Below are 14,851 nucleotides of genomic sequence, written 5' to 3' on the forward strand. Positions count from 1 at the left end.
TTATTATTTTTGGAAATGCTGAGTCAAATAATTTTAAACCTTGATTATGAAAATTCCTTATATTATCCATAAAAGGAGAGGAAATAATTTCTAAGAGTAGTGGTACTTTATTTTAGGGAGATTATACATGGATCTCTTAGAAAATCTAATTAAAGGAATCCATCATCTTCTCAGAAAATACATACAGTATTTTATATATAATTTCAGGGTCCTTGAATTGCACTACCGCCACCACCACCCTGAAGCCTATCTCTGGTCAGATAGAGGAGGGGAGTGGGTAGGGTGTTTTGTGGACTACCATAGGCCTTGCTCTGGAAACTTCAACAACCCTGTTAAAGTTGGTAATCCTTTTTCTTAACACAACAGCAGGTGTTTCTCAGGGAGTGCAGGTAGGGTTAGCTAAAAGACGAAACTCATCACAGCTATCAGAACCATCTATAAAAACACTTAATACTTCTTGTTCCCCAAAGGCCCCAAATGAAACAGTTCAGTTCAGTTAGTCACTCAGTCATGTCCGACTCTTTGCGACCCCATGAACCACAGCACGCCAGGCCTCCCTGTCCATCACCAACTCCTGGAGTCCACCCACATCCATGTCCATTGTGTCGGTGATGCCATCCAACCATCTCATCCTCTGTCATCCCCTTCTCCTCCTGCCCTCAATCTTTCCCAGCATCAGGGTCTTTTCAAATGAGTCAGCTCTTTGCATCAGGTGGCCAAAGTATTGGAGTTTCAGCTTCAACATCAGTCCCTCCAGTGAACACCCAGGACTGATCTCCTTTAGGATGGACTGGTTGGATCTCCTTGCAGTCCAGGGGACTTTCAAGAGTCTTTCCCAACACCACAGTTCAAAAGCATCAATTCTTTGGTGCTCAGCTTTCTTTATAGTCAACTTTCACATCCATACATGACCACTGGAAAAACCATAGCCTTGACTAGACGGACCTTTGTTGGCGAAATAATGTCTCTGCTTTTTAAAATGCTGTCTAGGTTGGTCATAACTTTCCTTCCAAAGAGTAAGCGTCTTTTAATTTCATGACTGCAGTCACCATCTGTGGTGATTTTGGAGTCCCCCAAAATAAAGTCTGTCACTGTTGCACTGCTTCCCCATCTATTTCCTATGAAGTGATGGGACCGGAGGCCATGATCTTAGTGTTCTGAATGTTGAGCTTTAAGCCAACTTTTTCACTCTCCTCTCTCACTTTCATCAACAAGGGTGCTTCTAAAAACCTTTACTGTATTTAATGAATAGTAGGCTTTATAATCAAATTAAGCAGATGATAGAGATATTCCATTTATTCTCCTAGGAGTCTGTTTTTCAGTATTCTGCTTCCCAAGGTTCTACATTCCAAGAAATCCATCTAATATGCCCCACTAACTTATCTTCCTTTCTTGTTCTTATCTACTTTAAAGTGATTTTTTTAATTGAAAAAAAAATGGTAACAGTGAATTGTTTGAGATAAAGATTGAGCAGTTACGTCAACCCTTCTGTAGTGTAGTAGTTCTGGACATACTCATATTTGAATGGTAGTTGAGTAAGACATGTTTAATATTTATGTTCTTTAAAGTTTTAGATAGTGTTCTAGGGGTTTTCTTAAAATGGTATATACAGTTGTATATTAGAATGCATTATCAGACTGGTAGGGTACATATATTCAGAGTCCTAAAATGTGATATCTACAATTTCCCCAGCATTTTCAATTTTAATGAAATCATAGACCCTTAACTAAGTCATATTTAGTTACAATGCTATGAGTCATTTGTTAATAAACATTTCCATTGTTACTTTGTAATAGCTTGATCCTCTAAAGTTTCAAATAAAAGCTGATTTTAGACTCCTAGTTATTAATGTTCTAGGGGTATTGCCAAAAAAAGCTACATGTCCTATATTCTGTGCCAGTTTCTTAAATTAGAATCTTGGATTGCATCCTCAGCGTGTCACTGTAGTGGTATTGCTGGGTTGCTATGATACGGTGCTTGTTCTATAATTTGTAGCATGAATCTTATATGAGAACCTACTTTAGATTCCAAATATGTGAGCAGCAGTAATTGGGAGTATGTTACTTTTTTTCTTTTAAGAAAATTATACCTATAAAACTGTTATTTCTGTTACGAGTTCTGATACCTAGACCTTCAAACTGTTCTTAGATGTAAAACAGTGAACAACTTGAAATAATTTAGTCATCGCTAAGAAGTTTAGTTTATCATATTAACTTTTATGAAAATGGACAAGAGCAAGATTTTATGATAATGAATATTTTAAGATTTCAGTGTTCTCGGTATTTGAGGTCTTGAAAGAAATGAATGCAGACTAGGTTTTCTGATAATAGTCATTTAAGACAGTACCAGTAAAACCATATGACAAGGGAAAACTCCAAGCTTTAATACTGTTCTGAATGTAATTATTTTTCTTCAGTGAACTGTTCTTAAAACCAGCCTTACATTGCCATTTTAATAAACTATTATTATCATCTCTTTTAAGAAAAATGTTATTGAAGTATAGTTACTGAAGTATAGCAATGTGTTAATTTCTGCTGTATGGCAAAGTGATTTAGTCATACATATATATACATATATTAACTTTAATATTATGGTTTAATATTATGGATAATATTATATATTATCATTAATATTATGAGCTGTGATCAACCTAGATAGCATATTAAAAAGCAGAGACATTACTTTGCCAACAGTGGTCCGTCTAGTCAAAGCTATGGTTTTTCCATTAGTCATGTATAGATGTGGGAGTTGGACTATAAAGCAAGCTGAGCGCCGAAGAATTGATGCTTTTGGACGGTGGTGTTGGAGAAGACTCCTGAGAGTCCCTTGGACTGCAAGGAGATCCAGCCAGTCTATCCTAAAGGAAATCAGTCCTGAATATTCATTGGAAGGATTGATGTTGAAGCTGAAACTCCAATACTCTGGCCACCTGATGCAAAGAACTGACTCACTAGAAAAGACCCTGATGCTGGGAAAGATTGAAGGTGGGAGAAGAAGGGAATGACAGAGGATGAGATGGTTGGATGGCATCACTGACTTGATGGACATGAGTTTAAGTAAGCTCCAGGAGTTGGCGATAAACAGGGAGGCCTGGCGTGCTGCAGTCCATGGGATCGCGAAGAGTCAGACTCGACTGAGTGACTGAACTGAAACTGATTATGGTTTATCACAGACTATTGATTATAGTTCTCTGTGCTATACAACATGACCTTGTAGTTTATCCATCCTATATATAATAGTTTGCATCTGCTAATCTCAAACTCCCAATCCTTCCCCTCCCCACTCTCCCCTTCCCCTTGGCAACTACAAGTCTGTTCTCTATATCTGTAGCCTGTAATTTAATATGTTCATTTGTTTCATATTCTAGATCCCACATGTGAGTGGTATCATATGATACTTGTCTTTCTCTTTCTAATGTACTTCATTTAGTGTAATAATTTCTGGGTACATCCATGTTGCTTCAAATGGGATTATTTCATTCTTTTTATGGCTGAATAGTATTCCATTGTGTGTGTGTGTGTGTGTGTGTGTGTGTGTGTGTGCACATGTGCATATGTGTGTGTATATATAAAATACTACAGCTTCTTTACCCATTCATCTGTTGATGGGCAATTTTGATTGTTTCCATGTCTTGGCTATTGTAAATAATGCTGCTATATGAAGATAGGTGTGCATGTATCTTTTCAATAGTTTTGTCTAGGTATATACCCAGCAGGGAGATTGCTGGATCATATGGCAATTCTAGTTTTTTGAGGAAACTCCATACTGTTTTCCATAGCAGCTGCACCAATTTACATTCCCATCAACAGTGTAAGAGGGTTCCCTTTTCTCCACACCCCCTCCAACATGTATTATTTGGACTTTTTGATGATGGCCATTCTGACCTGTGTGAGGTGGTACCTCATTGTAGTTTTGATTTGCATTTCTCTAATAATTAGTGATGAACATCTTTTCATGTGCCTTTAGGCCATCTGTATGTCTTTGGAGAAAAGTCTATTTAGGTCTCCTGCCCATTTTCCAATTGGGTTGTTTTTTTGTTACTGAATTGTAGAAGCTGTTGATTTAGTATCTGTTTATTTTGGAAATTAAACCCTTGTTGGTTGCATCATTTGCAAATATTTTCTCCCACTCCATGGGCTGTCTTTTCATTTTGTTTATGGTTTCCTTTGCTGTGCAAAAGCTGATAAGCTTGATTAGGTCCTATTTGTTTTTGTTTTTATTTCGGTTGCTTTGGGAGACTGATCAATCACTGATATTATTTCTGTCAGAAAAGAAAGTTAGTCGCTCAGTCATGTCTGACTCTTCATGATCCTGTGGACTGTAGCGTGCTAGGCTCCTGTAGGCAAGAATACTGGAGTGGATTGCCATTTCTTCTCCAAGGGATCTTCCCAACCCAGGGATCAAACCCCAGTCTCCTGCATCGCAGGCAGATTCTTTACAGTTTGAGCCACCAGGGGAGCCCCGGTAAAATTTCTGTCAGAGAATTTTTTTAAAACTTTCTACTTTGTATTGTGGCATAGTCGGTTAACAAAGTGCTGTGATAGTTTCAAGTGAACAAGGAAGGAACTCTGCCATACTTACGTATGTATCCATTCTCCCCCAAACTCCCCTCCCATCCAGGCTGCCACATAATGTTGAGCAGAGTTCCACGTACTATGTATAATTTAGGTCCTTGTTGGTTATCCATTTTAAATGTAGCAGTGTGTACCTGTCCTTCCCAAACTCCCTTACTATCCCTTCCCTCCAGCAACAATAAGTTCATTCTCCAAGTCTGTAGGTCTCTCTCTGTTGTGTAAATTCAACTGTATCATTTCTTTTTAGATTCTACATGTAAGGAATGTCATACAGTATTTCTCTATGTCAGAGAATGTTTTGCCTGTGTTATTATTAACTCTTACATGTAAATTTTCATTTACATGTTCCATGAAAATTTCTAATTTAGTATGCTAAATTAGTATAGGCAACGTAAAGACAAAACAAGAATATTCTAAGCATCTGTTGTAAACATACATTTATGGTGGAATGAAGTTTATGTGATTATTATGTGTATATGATCTTTAAACTGTAGTTGATCCTTAAACTTTTACTATCTTTGAATAATACCTTAGGTATTTGACATAAAAGTATTTTAGAGATCAGGACTGGATTAAATTTTTTTTTCCATTTATTTTTATTAGTTGGAGGCTAATTACTTTACAACATTTCAGTGGGTTTTGTCATACATTGACATGAATCAGCCATGGATTTAAATGTATTCCCCATCCCGATCCCCCCTCCCACCTCCCTCTCCACCCGATCCCTCTGGGTCTTGCCAGTGCACCAGGCCCGAGCACTTGTCTCATGCATCCAACCTGGGCTGATGATCTGTTTCACCCTAGATAATATACATGTTTCGATGCTATTCTCTCGAAACATCCCACCCTCGCTGTCTCCCACAGAGTCCAAAATTCTGTTCTGTACATCTGTGTCTCTTTTTCTGTTTTGCATATAGGGTTATCATTACCATCTTTCTAAATTCCATATATATGTGTTAGTATACTGTATTGGTCTTTATCTTTCTGGCTTACTTCACTCTGTATAATGGGCTCCAGTTTCATCCATCTCATTAGAACTGATTCAAATGAATTCTTTTTAACAGCTGAGTAATATTCCATGGTGTATATGTACCACAGTTTTCTTATCCATTCGTCTGCTGATGGGCATCTAGGTTGCTTCCATGTCCTGGCTATTATAAATAGTGCTGCGATGAACATTGGGCTGCATGTGTCTCTTTCAGATCTGGTTTCCTCGGTGTGTAAGCCCAGAATGGATTAAATTTTTTAAACATCTTTATTTAGATATGATTTGTGTACCGTAAAGTTCATCTTTTAAAGTATACAATTCAGTGGCTTTTGGTATATTTACAGATAAGTGCTACTGTCACTATAGTCAATTTTAGAACATTTTCATTATCTCAAAAAGAAATGTTATACTCTTTAACTATCCCGACACTAAGCAATCACTTATCTATATTCTGTTTCTACGGATTTCCCTATTCTAAACATTTTGCATGAATGGAAGCATACAATTATGGCCCGTTGTTTTTTTTTTTTTTTGGCGTGCTCAGTCGTGTCTGACTCTTTGTGACCCCGTGGACCGTAGTCTGCCCAGGCTCCTCTGTTCATGAGATTTCCCAAGCAAGAATACTGGAATGGGTTGCCATTTCCTTCTCCGGGGAAATGGCAGTAGTTGTGACAGGAAAAGAAAGTGAAAGTGAAAGTCACTCAGTCTGTCTGACTGTTTGCAACCCCATGGACTATACAAGAATTCTCCAGGCCAGAATACTATAGTAGGGAACCTTTCCTTTCTCCAGGGGATCTTCCCAACCTAGGGATCCAACCCAGGTCTCCCGCATTGCAGGCAGATTCTTTGCCAGCTGAGCCACAAGGGAAGCCCAAGAATACTGGAGTGGGTAGTCTGTCCCTTCTCCAGTGGATCTTCCCAACCCAGGAATTGAACTGGGTCTCCTGCATTGCAGGTGGATTCTTGACAAACTTTTTGTCAAGGACTTTTTGTCTTTTCCTGACCACAGCCTCAACTTTAAATTCCAGTGACTTCCAGCTAACTGCTCTCTTGTTTTCAGCAGTGCAGTGGAGCATCATTGTTCAGCAGTCCAATCAAATTCAGGCTCCTTTGAAGGAATAGTTCTTGATGTTAGTGTTCAGTATTTGTTCTGACACCAGGAGGGCTCCTCTAGGCTGCTCCTTTATCTGGTACTGTCTTGCAAACTCTCCAGCCTAGAGTTTAGCCTTATATCCTCATTGAATCTACAGATCTCTCTATTACCTTTTACCACAACTGCCACTGTTTTGAGAAATTCAGCTTAAATTTAAGCTTGAACTTTTCATGCTCTGTTGAAAATGAAGCCAGTTCCTTTGGGAAGAGACAAAACAGCTGATTTATGGCTTGTTTCTCCCCCTTCTCCAGGCAAAATCTTGTGAGCCAGAGCCCTGGAGCTGGGAGGGAGTAAAATGGCTTGCTTCTCTCTGAGGAACAACCCATTTTAGGAGCTGAATGTGAGGTGGAGAGGGGGCAGGAGCCTGAGATTTTCTTGGCTTTCCTCTTCCAGTGTGGAACCACAGCCTTACAGTCCAGGACTAAGGTAACTGGAGCCCCAGTGGTCTCAGTGGTTCTGCACCAAGAGTAGAGTCTTGGTTCCACAGGTCGAAGTTGGGTAGAAGATTGGATTTCTACCCAGGTAGGAGAAGGACTTCTACCCTTCTTGACAACACTGACCTGGGAATTGACCTCTGCAACAGGTAGCTGTGGGCAGAATGAGAACCGCCAGCGTTCTGCTCCACACCTGAAGAAAGCTGTCTGACTGGGGACTGGAGGTAGAGGGATCCTTGGGTGTACCTCTCTGGAGTGGAATTTCTGCCAGCTGAGCTGACAGGAGAAAGGCAGGAAGCTGTCTTGGTTCAGGAACCAAGACTGGCTTTTCACTTCAGATATTCATAGATATTCTTGGATAGATGATTCCTCATTTACTTTTCACCTTAGGATCATTTCCAGAGGCTTTAAAAAGTTATTTTTAAAATGATCTTCATCAACTTCACTGGAGAGCAGGTCTGTGGAGCTCTTAAGCTTGTCTTGCTAAAAGTTGATCTCCCCGTGGACTAGAAGATTTAGCTTCTTTTATAGTAATAATTTCTACCTTACAATTATCTAGAAATTCATAGCTTGCAGGTATATAATAATGCCAATAAATTTGAAAACTTAGAGGAGAGGAGTTGGGAAAATCCCTTGAAATAAAACAAACAGCTTTCTCAAACTGACACAAGAAGAAACAAAAGTCTGAATAAGTCTTACATTTATTTAACTGAGTCCTAATTAAAAACCCTGACAAAGACAGTACAAGAAAAGGTGATTACAGACCAATATCCCTTGTGAACATAGATGGAAAAATCTTATACAAAAGATTAGTATTTTGAATTTAGCAACAAATAAATACAATGATATATCATGATTATGTGGGATTTATGCCAGGAAGCTAAGGTTGGTTTACATTCAAAGTGATTTGCTGAATAAATATTCATAGAATAAAAATGTCCTGTTATTCCTTCAGTACAAATAGAAAAGTTGAAAATTCCTTTTCTGTACAGTTAGCTTCTCTGTAGTGCTTTTCCATGCACACTCCAGTCACCCAGGAGCCTTGATCTGCAGTGTCTGTTTAACTCAGTCTATTTGGCTTTTGCTGTTTCAAACCTGTGTTGTTTCTTCCTATACTGCAGTCTGGAAAGTGTTACAGATACAGCTGTTGCAGTTGTGGAACTCACTCTTTTTTCCTTCTCTCGGGAATAGCAGTCCCGTAGTACCTGTTTTCCAGCATCTGAAGATAGTTACATCATGTATTTTGTCCAGTTGTTAGTAGTTTACTATAGGAAGATTAGTCTGTCAGAAACAGAAGTCTTGCCCACACTTTTTGTCAAGCTTATGCAATAAGTATGAAATAATATGTGGCATTTCATACATAAACTCACATATAGTTTATATATAGTTACATTTTTCTCCTTAACTAGTGTGTGGTTAAATGTCTTTTCTTATTTATTGGTGCTTTGTGTTTCACATGCCTTTCTATAGGTTTATCTTCTTTGTCTTACTGATTTATAGATTTTGTGTGTGTGTGTGTGTGCATGCTGGGTGCCATTCAGAGTTGGTTAGAAAACTCTAAATCTAATTTTCCTATTCACATTTAGTTTTTTAGTTATCTTGGAATTAAATGTATATATAAGTGAGGGAATCTAATTTTTTAAAATGAATAGCAGGTTGTCCTTGCATAATTTATTTTGAAATTCCCCACTGACTTTTTTTTTAAAGAATCAATTCTACTGTATATTAATCTATGTATGTGTGCATATTTCTAGGTGCCTTATTTCCCTGGCCAATGGTCTTTTTGTCTATTCCTGCACAATACCATTTAGTTTTAATTACCTTGTGTGATAAGATCACTGCTCCCTTCTTTGTCTTAAAAATCTTCTTGGCTATTCTTGGTTGTTTATTTTTCCAGATCAATTGTGAGAGCAACTCTTCAAGTTCTAGCAAAACACCCTATTGTAATCCAAAATGTATCTCTATTATTTATGTCTTTGATATATTTCTTAAGAGTTTTATAATTTTCCTCGTAAAAGTCATGTTTTGTTCTTTGTTAGATCTCTCAAATCACTTGCCCCTGGAACCAAGTCACCATATGGAGAGGTCATGTATGGGGGTTCTGGCATTAGCCGTAACTAGTCATTCAGCCAGAGGCCAGAATCAACTATAAGACATAAGAGTGATTGAGCCTTCATATGATTGCAGTCCCTAGTTTTCTAGTTTTTTTTAGCTTGAGGCCTTAGACATCATGGAGCAAAGATAAGTTGTCTGTATCTCTGACCCAATGGAATTGTGATAGATAATAATTATTGTTGTTTTAAGCCTCTAAAGTTTGGGATTATTTGTTATGAAGCAGTAGAAAATTAATACACTGGATACAATTCTGGTTATGATTTGGCTTTTCCTATAAGCAGGAGAGTTCCAGAAAAACATCTACTTCTGCTTTGTTGACTACACCAAAGCCTTTGACTGTGTGGCTCACAACAAACTGGAAAATTCTTCAAGAGATGGGAATACCAGACCACCTGACCTGCCCCCTGAGAAATCTATATGCAGGTCAAGAAGCAACAGTTACAGCTGGACATGGAACAACAGACTAGTTCAAAATTGGGAAAGGATTCCATCAAGGCTGTATATTGTCACCCTGCTTATTTAACTTATATGCAGAGTACATCATGTGAAATGCCAGGCTGGGTGAAGCACAAGCTTGAATCAAGATTGCTGGGAGAAATATCAATAACCTCAGATATGCAGATGACACCACCCTTATGGCAGAAAGTGAAGAGGAACTAAAGAGCCTCTTGATGAAGATGAAAGAGGAAAGTGAAAAAGCTGGCTTAAAACTCATTCAAAAAACTAAGATTATGGCATCCAGTCCCATCACTTCATGGCAAATAGATGGGTAAACAATGGAAACAGTGACAGACTTTATTTTCTTGGACTCCAAAATCACTGCAGATGGTGACTGAGGCCATGAAATTAAAAGACGCTTGCTTCTTGGAAGAAAAGTCATGACCAACTTAGACAGCATATTAAAAAGCAGAGACATTCCTTTGCCATCAAAGGTCCACATAGTCACAGCTATGGTTTTTCCATTAGTCATGTACAGATGTGAGAGTTGGACCATAAAGAAAGCTGAGCACTGAAGAATTGATGCTTTTGAAGTGTGGTCTTGGAGAAAACTCTTGAGAGTCTCTTGGACTGCAAGGAGATCCAACCAGTCAATCCTAAAGGAAATCAGTCCTGAATATTCATTGGAAGGACTGATGCTGAAGCTGAAGCTCCAATACTTTAGCCACCTGATGCGAAGAACTGACTGATTAGAAAAAACCCTGATGCTGGGAAATATTGAAGGCAGGAGGAGAAGGGGGCGACAGAGGATGAGATGGTTGGATGGCATCCCCGACTCGATGGACATGAGTTTGAGCAAGCTCTGGGAGTTGGTGATGGACAGGGAAGCCTGGCATGCCGCAGTCCATGGGGTCGCAAAAAGTCAGACATGACTGAACGACTGAACTGAACTGATAGGTTTGCTTAAGGTTTAACTGGGCTTCCCTGGTGGCTCAGTGGTAAAGAATCTGCCTGCCAGTGCACGAGACGTGGGTTCAACCCCTGAGTTGGGAAGATCCCCTGGAGGAAGAAATTGCTACCCACTCCAGTATTCTTGCCTGGGAAATCACATGGACAGATATAGTACTTGGAATAATTTCTCATCCTAAATTAATAAAGTAGCATTTGTTACTATGTCATGAACTTGGCTAAATTCTATTTATATTTTATATGATAAGAAAGCATGTATCTGCATGTATAAGGCTGAGGAATAAACTCAGACATTGAAAATTCATCATGAACACCATGTTTCTTTAGAAACTGACCTCTTGAGAATGAATTAACATACTAATGTGGTTGAGATTGGGTTTTCATATATTCCATGATACTTATATACTCAGATACAACTTGTACGATGTTAAAAAACCTGAACTTGTCTTAAATACCTGTTAATTTGGTGGTACAGTCTTTCTAGATAGGTTTCATAAACTGACACCAAAGAGTACAGTGTAAAACTTCCTTACATTTTTCTAAAGACTCTTATTTACTTCAAAAACTTCTTACAAAGTTCACTAATATCAAGTGAGTCAGGTGATCAGCTAGGTTCTGTACTCAACTACATAGGTATTTTTTTCTCAAATAGCTTATTCTGTGAACCTTGAGATATCTTGTGACTCCAGTAAGAATCCACCTTGGAAGTCATGTTGCATCACTTCTGCAGTATTCACTCTATTCCGTGGAAGCAAGTCACTTTAGTTCAGCCCATATTGATGGCAGAAGTAGACTCCACCTTCTGAAGAAAGGAGTATCTAATAATTTGTGGACAAATTTTAGAACTACTGTGCTTGATAGTTTGCAGTAGTTTTGGGCTTCCCTGGTGGCTCAGATGGTAAAGAATCTGCACTGCAGGAGACTTGAATTCAATCCTGGGTCAGGAAGGTCCCCTGGAGAAGGAAATGGCATCCCACTCCATTATTCTTGCCTGGAGAATCCCATGGACAGAGGAGCCTTGTGGGTTATAGTCTTTGGGGTTGTAAGAGTCCAACACCACTGGGAGACTAATGCTTAACACTGCACTTGATAAGCTTGAAATTAGTACAGAGGAAGTTTTATAAATTAACGATATTAGGCTTATCATATCCTGATTCTCTGCCTCACAATACAGGGCATAGTTGTGTTTAATGGTCCTAGTAGACTTAAAATCCTTTGACTAAAGTTTTTTACTGCAAGAGGAGAGGGTGGGATGAATTGAGAAAGTAGCACTGACATATGTACGGTAACATGTTTAAAATAGGTAACTGGTAGGAAGCTCCTGTACAGCACAGGGAGCTGAGCTCCGTGCTCTGTACTGACCTGGTGGGTGGGAGGGAGGCTCAGGAGCGGGGGGATGCATGTATACTTAGAGCTGATTCACGTTGTTTGTACAGCAGAAACTAACGCAGCCTTGTAAAGCAGTTATCCTCCAATTAAAAATTTAAAGAAGTTTTTTACTCATTGAGTAGTGTTTGCATGGGCACTGTCTTTATTTGCTTCTGAGGAAAATGAAGAAATAATGATGGGAAAGTGCATTCCAGCCAGTACCTGTGCAAACGGGCCACCTGGGGAACCTGGAACTGTCAGCATGAATGGAACTTAGGATGTAAAGGGGGAATGATGGGAAGTGAAGTTGGAAAGGTAGTGCCCCTCAGTTTCTCCTTCTCTCCCTTCAGCCTCAGCTTTTGTCATCTTTACATTTTTAAGACTAATATTTTCTATGGCCATAATTAAGTTTTATGTAAATTGTTGTTAATTCTAAAAATTGAAAGCCAGTGGGCAGGGTTTATGTGTGACTGCATAGGCTCCAGAGCTGCATAATATATTTCCTTTCTTATTTAGTTTTTTTAAGTATTTCCTGGAATTTCTAATTGTCTATTTTTTTTCCACCTTTAACATACTCTCAGTTTTTTCAAGATAACCCTAATGATTCTGCTTTGAAGACCAGTTTCTTAGGGCCTTCTTTCCTCCTGCTCTAAACTGATCCAGTTTTTTTCTAGGTCTGCTTTTCTTTTTTTTTTTTTCTTTTTCTTTTTCATTTATTTTTATTAGTTGGAGGCTAATTACTTTTCAATGTTGTAGTGGTTTTTGTCATACATTGACGTGAATCAGCCATGGATTTACATGTGTTCCCCATCCCGATCCCCCCTCCCACCTCCCTCTCCACCCGATCCCTCTGGGTCTTGCCAGTGCACCAGGCCCGAGCACTTGTCTCATGCATCCAGCCTGGGCTGGTGATCTGTTTCACCCTAGATAATATACATGTTTCAATGCTGTTCTCTTGAAACATCCCACCCTCGCCTTCTCCCACAGAGTCCAAAATTCTGTTCTGTACATCTGTGTCTCTTTTTCTGTTTTGCATATAGGGTTATCATTACCATCTTTCTAAATTTCATATATATGCATTAGTGTACTGTATTGGTCTTTATCTTTCTGGCTTACTTCACTCTGTATAATGGGCTCCAGTTTCATCCATCTCATTAGAACTGATTCAAATGAATTCTTTTTAACGGCTGAGTAATATTCCATGGTGTATATGTACCACAGTTTTCTTATCCATTTGTCTGCTGATAGGCATCTAGGTTGCTTCCATGTCCTGGCTATTATAAATAGTGCTGCGGTGAACATTGGGGTGCACGTGTCTCTTTCAGATCTGGTTTCCTCAGTGTGTATGCCCAGGAGTGGGATTGCTGGGTCATATGGAAGTTCTAATTCCAGTTTTTTAAGAAATCTCCACACTGTTCTCCATAGCGGCTGTACTAGTTTGCATTCCCACCAACAGTAGGTCTGCTTTTCTTGAATTTCCGTAATTCCTGGATTCCATTCCTTGCCCTTTCTCCCTATTGCAGTGTCATGTCCTCAGAATTTCCTATGAAAGGTTGTTTGAGGGTGCTAAGTTTTCCAAGTAGTTGCATGTATGAAAGCGCCGTTTTTGAACCTGTATACCTTGTTGATACTTGGCTAATTACAGCGCTCTAGATTGGCATAAGAATTCTAATGGCAGAGTCCCATCATATGCTGGCTTCTTCCTTGCTGGTAAGAAATCTGGTGGAGATCTGCCTCTGGTTCTTTTGTGAGTGACTTTTTAATTTGAAGGCTTTTAGTCTTTTTACCTGGGCATCTGAAATTTCAGTGTTAGCTAATAAATTACCCCTTTGTTTAGGTTTTGTGATTTTTTTTTTCTGTTTATTTAATTTTCTTTCATGTTATGGTCTTTTCCCTGAATATCTGGTGATCCTTTATAATCTATTGATATGTATGAGTGAACAAAAAAATGACTTTAGAAGTTGGGTGGGATTTATTAATGGTCTAGTTTTGTTTACAGTAATTGGGCAGGGAACTAGTTAAAAGCTAGAATGTATGAATATTTCTCTGGGACTGTTCGGTTTCTTTAGGAGCAACTTTCCAAGTTTGGTTTTTCTTTGTGTGTGTGTTTTTTTTTTTTGATGGCGGTGGGTCTTTTTGTTTTTTTCCTGGAGCATGAATGACTGTGTTTTGGAGTGGGGTAGTAAACTGTTTAGCACATAACAGCTTTATATACTGCCACTCCCCCCCCATTTTCAGTTCAGTTCCCATCCTCTATTTCAGCTGGCTTTTCTGATCTGAAGTTCTTTAGGAACCTCGTCTATAATCCCTTTTTCTGTTTATTCTAGGATGTGACTTCCTCTCTTTTGGTTTTGTCACTTGCCACTTCACGTACTTTGAATTTTCTAGAAATTTGACTAAGTCTGTTGCCGAAGGGACCATTCTTCTATTCTCTTTGATACTGTGAATTTCTCTCTCTCTCTCTCTGTCGCTGGCCTAATCATTTACAGTAAAGGGAAGGAGATAAATAAATTTGCCATTTTTAAGTAATATGCATTATGATCGCTAAGTGGGTGAAGATGTAGAAGATAGCTGTTAAAGGAACACTTGATATTTCAAAGACAGTAGTCTTATACTTACTCTCTTTCCATTCTAGGTAATTGAATCCCAGTTTCTTTTCAAGCATTCTTTGTGATCTCGGGCATACTATGTACTGTGAGGTCTTACAGTGTTAATACTTCACATATTGTGGAGCTGTGGCTTTCGATTTGTTTTTTGACTGAAAACTGTAATAAAAAACACATTTTACTTTACAGCTCAGTTCTCATGTAGT

At 38.7% G+C, this 14,851-nt stretch overlaps 1 protein-coding gene across 3 annotated transcripts in view; it reads left to right on the forward strand.

Moving 5' to 3' along the window:
* Window positions 1–14,851, forward strand: part of PPP2R5A (protein phosphatase 2 regulatory subunit B'alpha) — a 69,904-nt gene that overhangs the window by 14,198 nt on the left and 40,855 nt on the right. The window contains exon 1 of one of the 3 annotated variants that reach the window (XM_020906013.2): window positions 2,032–2,055. The exons of the other annotated variants lie outside the window; for them this stretch is intronic. The gene's annotated coding sequence lies outside the window, so the exon portion shown is untranslated. Of the gene's footprint in view, window positions 1–2,031; window positions 2,056–14,851 lie in introns of those variants that run through there. 3 annotated transcript variants of the gene reach the window in all.

The sequence above is a fragment of the Odocoileus virginianus genome, chromosome 11 (assembly GCF_023699985.2).
Source record: "Odocoileus virginianus isolate 20LAN1187 ecotype Illinois chromosome 11, Ovbor_1.2, whole genome shotgun sequence".
NCBI classification, from domain to species: Eukaryota; Metazoa; Chordata; class Mammalia; order Artiodactyla; family Cervidae; genus Odocoileus; species Odocoileus virginianus.